Source organism: Mycteria americana, chromosome 9, assembly GCF_035582795.1.
Source record: "Mycteria americana isolate JAX WOST 10 ecotype Jacksonville Zoo and Gardens chromosome 9, USCA_MyAme_1.0, whole genome shotgun sequence".
Classification (NCBI taxonomy): domain Eukaryota; kingdom Metazoa; phylum Chordata; class Aves; order Ciconiiformes; family Ciconiidae; genus Mycteria; species Mycteria americana.
Window position 1 is genome coordinate 27908196 of NC_134373.1, and position 7996 is coordinate 27916191.

Below are 7996 nucleotides of genomic sequence, written 5' to 3' on the forward strand. Positions count from 1 at the left end.
CTCAAGTTAACCGTTATTTTTTCAGAAAGCAAGTTGCTCAAGAAACCAGTAAGCAATAGTAGCTGTTTGGGATACATTTGAAGTAGGTTAAATTTCTTTGTCTGCAAAATGCAGAGAAGGATTTGCACTCAGGTTGTCACTTGTCAGCTGAACTGCAGAAAGTTTGTGGGAGCTGTTAGCCCCTGGCAAATACAAAATAATGCAAGTAACCTGCAATAAAGAATACTTAAGCAAAGCTGTATTGTCATGAGCCAGGAGCATGCATGTAGGCAATTACCAAATTGGCCTGATATGTATTATCTTAATCATTTGTCTGAATATTAGCATTTATGGGAGATTTGTACAGTTTGAAGTGCATGCTGGGACACAAACTGGAAAAGGTATATAATATTATGACATAAAGCAATACCCATACGAAAGTATTTCATACAGAACATACATTAAAAAAAAAATACAAAAGCAAGTAACTGTTACAAGTGGTCTGAAAAATGGCATCATGTGATAACTTTCCCAATAGCAAATGTTGATGTTCTTAAAATTAGAAAGGATGCCAACATATGAAGGCCATTTTTTGGAAGTGTTTATGGGAAATGTCAAAGAACTGTAGACAGAGAACATAACTAACATGCTAAAGGATCTGTTGATGGAGAAATGTGTAATACATCAATGTTGACACATCTACAATTACAGCAATCTAGTCTTAAAAAGTCAGTTTATTTAGGATGAAAGAAATTGTAACATGGAAAATCTAGGATGTACAATTAAGTAAAACACTGATAATGTACATTATAGATGCTAATTTATGATAGAAGAGAAATCTTTGATCTGGGTCTAAGGGAAGCTGATAAGAAGGGATGCTTAAGAACTTTCCTCAAATAAGTTCTTAGGTAATACCATAAGATTTCAGCCATGTTTACATAGCAGCTAGGTTCCTTTTGGCAACTGGTTATCAGCTGTTTGTTTTTGTAACTGAATTAGTGCTTACCTTGTTTTACAATTGCAGGTGTAGACAAAGAGAAGATTAAAAAACATTTAGACAAGTCTTTTCTATGCTCAGTAGCTCAGCTTGTGAAGGTCTTTGTCTCCGTTATGCAGATAGGGGTAACCACTTGAATTTGCATGAAGATTCCCAAATAATGCAGAGATAGCCTCATCCCAGATGGTAAAAGGAAGCATTAACTCTAGATGATCAGATAATCAAAAAGGTATGTGGGGAACTAGTTACAAATATCTGGAAGGGCTTGGTTAAAAATCTTCATCTAAGATACCACTGAAAAAGCAATCAATATTTTGCTATCACATTTATAGATGCTTCTTTTATGTTATTGTCACAAATTCATAGATAATAAATGTATAGTAATCATGATAACTATCAAACACCAGTTATTTTCAGATGAAGTTGTATAAAATAACATACAATTCTTTTCACACAGAATGTAAGCACCAAATTCATCCAAGAAATAATCATTTACTAGTTGCTAGTCAGCTTAGTTTTGTGATATAAATAGGTATCAGCACCAGAAAGTGGGAGCAGCCATTTGTCTCGCTTCTATCCTATATTGTATTTTAAAGTTGGTTACAAAAAATCCCTACTGTTGCAGATTTCTGAGACACTAATCTCAGCTGGCAAAGCTTTCTAATTCATATCATGATGCAGTTGATCTCACCAGCTAAGACTGCAGGGAATGGCTACGTTTATCCATTCATTGGCTATGTGAGATTAAGTTGATGCAGGACAGATCTAATCTGGTCATGCTACTCTACCAAAGCAAATGTCTCTAATGTTTGTATGTTTGCAAGACTGTAGATTTTAGGCCCACAGTGAACAGTTTCAGTGTGTTGAATTCCACTTTCTGCATCTTCTGATGTTGGGTCATCTTGATTGATAAGGCATTATTGGTGAATGTATAGCAGAGATTAATGTTTTAATCTGTCATGATGCTGGGCCACATTGGAATGCAAGAGTAGTACTTGTAATTACTGCAATTATGTCGATGTATAATTTGGTATTATGTACACTTATAATTATTTTTACACCTAACCTTGGCATTTCACCACCTAATACTGTGGGAGAGGGAGAGAGCAAATAAAAGTTATGCAATTATTTGGCTAGACAAACATTACAAATAGCACACTATCCTCATTCAACTGGCACAGAAGATAGTGGTGTGTTAATGAGTTTCTGCCATGAGATGTGATAAAGTATCAATTGTTCAATCCAGGTAAAGTTAAGATGAATTAAATTACAGAAAAATGTATGGTGGATGGGGAATAATCTTATGTTTCCCAGATGATGGGTTAGGTCAGGGTCCTAAGGCTTTTCCACGGTATTGGCGACATCTCAGTGGAGAAAATCTTTTGTAGGTCACTTTGCTTCACTTTTATGACTAGTATTTCAACTGCATGATGTTAGAAAAAAGTTAGGAGAAAAGAGTTCATTATTTTTTAGGTATCTTTAAGACAATGCAACAAGTGGAAGCACCCTCCAATTCTGTATTGGTTATTAACATGTACTTGACATCTGAAGTTTGGAAGTCTAATGTTGGACAATTTGACTGGAAGAGTGATGTTAAGCCTCAGGACCAAGGAACAATGAGAATCCATTATTTATTTCTCAGGGCTTTGTAAAGAAGGACTAAACCAAGGAAGCCTATTGTGTCATGCTTTAATGTTTTTATGGAGTATTTTTTAAGAGGATGGCAAATCAAAAAAGGGTAAGAACTGCTAGCTAGAAGATATTTTCCTTGGTTGGTTTATGTGATTCTGATTGGTGTTTTTGGTGACTGGTGTTTCTGTAACCAAGAGGCCAAGAGAAACAGATACCAAAGACAGCAATGATTCAGTATATTCTTTGTGATCAGCTGGACATTCCTACAAGATGGGTAGGAACCTCTAATTACAAGAGAACGGGGGACTAGTACTTGTTGTGTCCAAAGAACACTCTCTATCCTTCCGTATCAATGAGAAGGAGCCTGTAAAATATTTTTTAAAAAAAGAGCATAGCTGATCTGATTAGCTTTATCAAAATATATCTAGGGCACAGTTCCATCCCATATGGTATAAAACCAAAAATTGTGTTTGTTTATATATGTCTTTTCTGATATTTATATAAGAAGATGAAGACTTGTTTGCTGTGAGTTTTGTGGACAGGATAATTAATTAAATACCTCCAGGAAACATTTCATTAATGACAAGGTCAAACCTTCTTGTTCTCCCCCCTAAAAAAAAAGCTTCCTATATAGAATGGGAATACGTAATTTCAGTAGGAAAAAATTTTGTGGTTTCTGGGATTATTACACCCCTATGAGGCTATGAGTAGATGTAGTATTGGTAGGATTTGCAACTGACTTGTACCTATTTGTTGCTCTGTCTAGGGAATGTAGGATTGCTTGCCTTGCTAAATGTTTACCATGTAAGTCTTGGTAAACCTGGAGCATGTTGGCATGCTAGGAAGGGATATTCTTGTTTTTTAAAATCCATGATCTCAGAGGATCTGTCAGCATACATACATCCAGAGGATAATGCTGTACAAGATTATTCCTACCCAGGCAGTTTGCTTTGTCTTGCTGTGATGGAGCTCACTAGTGTTATGTAGACCAAAAATACTGTTCTCTTATAATAGTTGCCTTTTGGGTTTCTCTTTGCTACCAGTTTCTGGAAGCTAAATATGAGTAGCTACACTATGCAGTGGCTTATTCTCTCATATCTGTTTGTGGGTATGAAGTCTACTGCAGCTCACAGTAGTGTGACAACAATATTAGAGGTATAAGCAAGCTAATGACCTCAGTGAAGCAGGAGCAGATGAGGAACAGTTTCTTTGAATCCCCAGAGCTAGAATATAGAACAACTAAATCCTTTGGATTTGAAAAGATCAGATCATAACTGAGATTTTAATTCCTTTTTTTTTTTTTCTTTTTGTCATAAGACATTCAAAATTTCTAAAATCACAACACTGGTCTAAATGGTATCTGGGAAAAAAATGTGTAAATGCAAAAGCTGTACAGACAGAGTGGGAGAAATAGATGAGTTTATGATTTTGCTCTTTTTTTTTCCTTAATGACAGACGTATTTTGGACATTTGTTTAAAATAAATAATTTGTAATAGGCAGTTTCTCTTTCATTCCTCTCCTTCCATATAAGATGGAATTACTGGGTGGAAAAATATCGTTTTGAGAAAGGGGAGGGGAACATTAGCAGTAGCTGGAAATTATAGCTTGTTTTCACAGTTTCAGGTTCCCATTTCAAGCAAGAATTTATTTGACGTTTTCAGGCAGGTTCCTTTGTTTCCTTAAAGGTATTGGATGGCGACAGGGAATGGAAATATCAAAGGCTTTCCTTCATGGAATGTGGAGTTCCTCTATTTGGATATTTCCGGTTATTTTCAGTTTGTTATTTAGACTGAAATGTGTATGTGAGCATTGTAACCCACGAAACTTTCTTCCTTTGTAGGGACTGGTTTTTGGGAAGCTCAGCAAACTTCCAAGTAGTCAAACTCTTTCCCTTTGTCTAAAGTGTTAGAGGCTCAAGCTTCTAGCATAGACGCATCCAGGTTTAGTTCACCCATTCAGCCCAGGGCTGTGCACAAGAAGTTTGATCTGGTTTATCAGAATTAGCTGGTTAAATGAGGTTAGTCTGGCACCATGCACTTATTTTGGACCAAGCAACTTCAGTTCTGTGAAACATCTGCCTGGATGTGGAGACATGAGACTGCCTCCTCATTTTGTGCTGCTCGTTCCTGACTTTCTCATCACAGTACTGTTTTTTGTCAAGTTTTTGCCAAATATCAAACCAGGTGATGCTGATTGTGACCACATTCCCCTGTCACTCTTAGGCAGGAAAGAGGTCCTCACTCCTCTTAAACTGTCAGGGCTGTACCTGCAATAGCTATAAGAAGCCTGCATGAAGGGATATAAATGGGGAGAACAAAGCATTTAAGGATTTCATACAGTAAAGGGACCAGTGTCTCACATGTGCAAGGGAAGGGGCTTACTGCTCCCATTCAACAAATTAGGAGCAGTGGGGGGAAGAGTCGGAGGTTCTCTGATTGTTTTCCAAGCAGCACATTTTTGCAATATAGAAATGAAATTTATCTTTACCTCCATATCCAAGAGAGAATTATCACGTCTCATGTCTTCCCTTAGCATGTGACTCAATGTCACTGTCATCAAAGTATGGAGGGAAAGAAATGACCATGAATGCCTTAAAATAAATGAAAACGTTGAAGCAATGGCTTAATTCTCTCTGCCCTTCTTTGTTTTTGTGGTTTGGGGATCTAGATTTTGAAGTTTTCTTCCTGTCTGGAAACCTATTCATGTGATTCCAAAAGGTGGGGTTTTGAGAGAACATCCTATATTGCAAAATTCCTAGTAAAGACATTGAGATGCTGCAACATTTCCAGACTTGTTCTTTGGCTTTCAGAGTAAAGTAGTAGAAATAGCATGCATTTCCATCACTTGTATAATGACATGTTAAGAAAAAGTTTCACAATTTAAGATGTTTGGTTGGTCTATCTGGTAGAGTTACCTTGTTTCAAAATAGAGTTTGGAAACAAAACAGAAATGTAGCTTGACATTTATGTTTATTCCTTCTAGCATGCTGATGATCCTGGTATCTGTATACACAAGGTTGTGACTCATTAAACCGTCAAGAATGCTTACTTTAAGACTCCGCAAATGTTTTCTGCTAAATTTGGCAGAGACACTTCAAGTTAGCATTGAATGACATGTAAAAATGTTGTATAATCTGTGAAGAGAAATATATCAATTCTAACTAGGTGACCCTCAATTCTAAGTCTCTATAGTATTTCATTGTCAATCATGGATCAAATATTTGTCTATGAACAAAAGAAAACTGGTAATTTACCAAAGTTGCTAAGTATCTGCAGCAATGAGTACAGTATTTAGAATTTAGGTAAGAATCTGGGTTGGAACAGCAAAGAGCTGTTCACATTAAAAACAATTTTGATGGGATCGTCTGCTCTTTTCCTTCAGAATGGCTTATGCTTCATTCCTGGTTTTCTAAGCGTGTACTATCACAATGCATGGACCCACATTATTTTTAAGGTGGAATATTTGAGTGATGCAGCTGGCATCTAGATAGTGTAAATGATTCCAATGCATGAAGGCTTACATACAGTAAACACCTACTTTAATTCTCTTGAGCCTGTTATTTTCTTTCCACTAGAAATTAACCCTTCGGTGTGCACCAAATAATGGTATCAAGAATAAACCACATGCATAGTTTGAAAAATTCCTTAAAGTCCCTATAATATCACAGAATCATAGAATGGTTTGGGTTGGAAACGACCTTAAAGATCATCTAGTTCCACCCCCCCTGCCATAGGGAGGGACACCTTCCACTAGACCAAGTTGCTCGAAGTGCCATCCAGCCTGGCCTTGGACACCTCCAGGGATGGGGCATCCACAGCTTCTCTGAGCAACCTGTTCCAGTGCCTCACCACCCTCATAGTGAAGAATTTCTTCCTTATATCTAATTTAAATCTACTCTCTTTTAGTTTAAAGCCACTATCCCTTGTCCCATCACTACATGCCCTTGTAAAAAGTCCCTCTCCAGCTTTCTTGTAGGCCCCGTTCAGGTACTGGAAGGCTGCTATAAGGTCTCCCCGCAGCCTTCTCTTCTCTAGGCTGAACAATCCAACTCTCTCAGCCTGTCTTCATAGGAGAGGTGCTCCAGTCCTCTGGTCATCTTTGTGGCCCTCCTCTGGACTAGCTCCGGCAGGTCCATGCCATTCTTATGTTGGGGGCCCCCAGAGCTGAATGCAATACTCGTATCCAGAAGCCTTGTTTTCCGATATTGGATTTTTTTACTAGAAATGCAAACAGCTGTATTGATTTACCTTTAATAAAAACTAGTGACTCTGAGAGTGTTTTTTGTAAAGATGTACAGTTAACTTTTAAATTACTTATTGTGGATCTTTAATTCTTTTGAGGTCTTCACTGTTTTTCACTGTATCTTTATGAAAGGCTTTAACAGAGTTGATAAAGCCAGCTGGTGGAAATGGCTGAGTTGTTACAGGTGAGAATAATTTCTTTTGCATTTGTCTGTGTTGTATTTTCTGCAGTTCAGTCCTGGTCCAGGACTAGGAAAACACTATTATAAATGTCAATAATTATTAATTAGAACAGATTGTATAGTAATGGTGGATTGAATATGTGCAGAAGACTGCACTTGCCCAAACTGGACAGTTACCGTCCTCATTTTCTGAAAAATCAAATCCCAAACACCAAAAGCAAAGACTTGGATAATTCTGAAAACTGAACAAATCTGAAGTGATAGTGAGCTTACAGTAAACAAAGGTGAGATAGCTCTTGTAAATAATTTGTAGTGAATGAGTCACTCAAATTTCATTACCAAGGAAATGAAATGAGGCTATCAGTAAAGGGAAGCAAGGAGGAAGACATTGCAACTGAGGCAACTGTTACTATTACATAAGTCTACCTGGTATGGTTATCGCCAGTGTAAAACCTTGTGGAGGTATGTTTTATATAAAATATTTTCTGGATTTCACTGATGTTTTGTGCTGTTGATATTGAATCCTGGTGATATGATGTCCTTTGTGTGATTCCACTGGATGGGCTGTGTGTTCTACCATAGCTACAGATAGGGATAAACTGGCCCATCTATTAGAGTATATTATTAATTCCCATTTTTAAAATATTTTAATAAATACTAGAAGGCTTCCAGAATTCTCAGAATAATTTTAAAAGCAAGCACATGATTCACTTACCTGCTCCTGTGTTGATGGACGATAATGAAAAACTAAAAAAATGTGTTTCATATGTGCCAAATCCCTTCTTTTCCTGCACGATGAGGCACAGAAATTTTGGTAAGCTTCTTGGAAGTATATTTGTGCAAAGCTTATGGACCATTCCCATTCTTTACTCACTTCATTTATTAGTGGAGGGTAGTTAATCTGTCACAAATTCAAGGCCTAAGGTGACTTTGTGGTGGCCAAATCCACACAGGCAGAAAACGG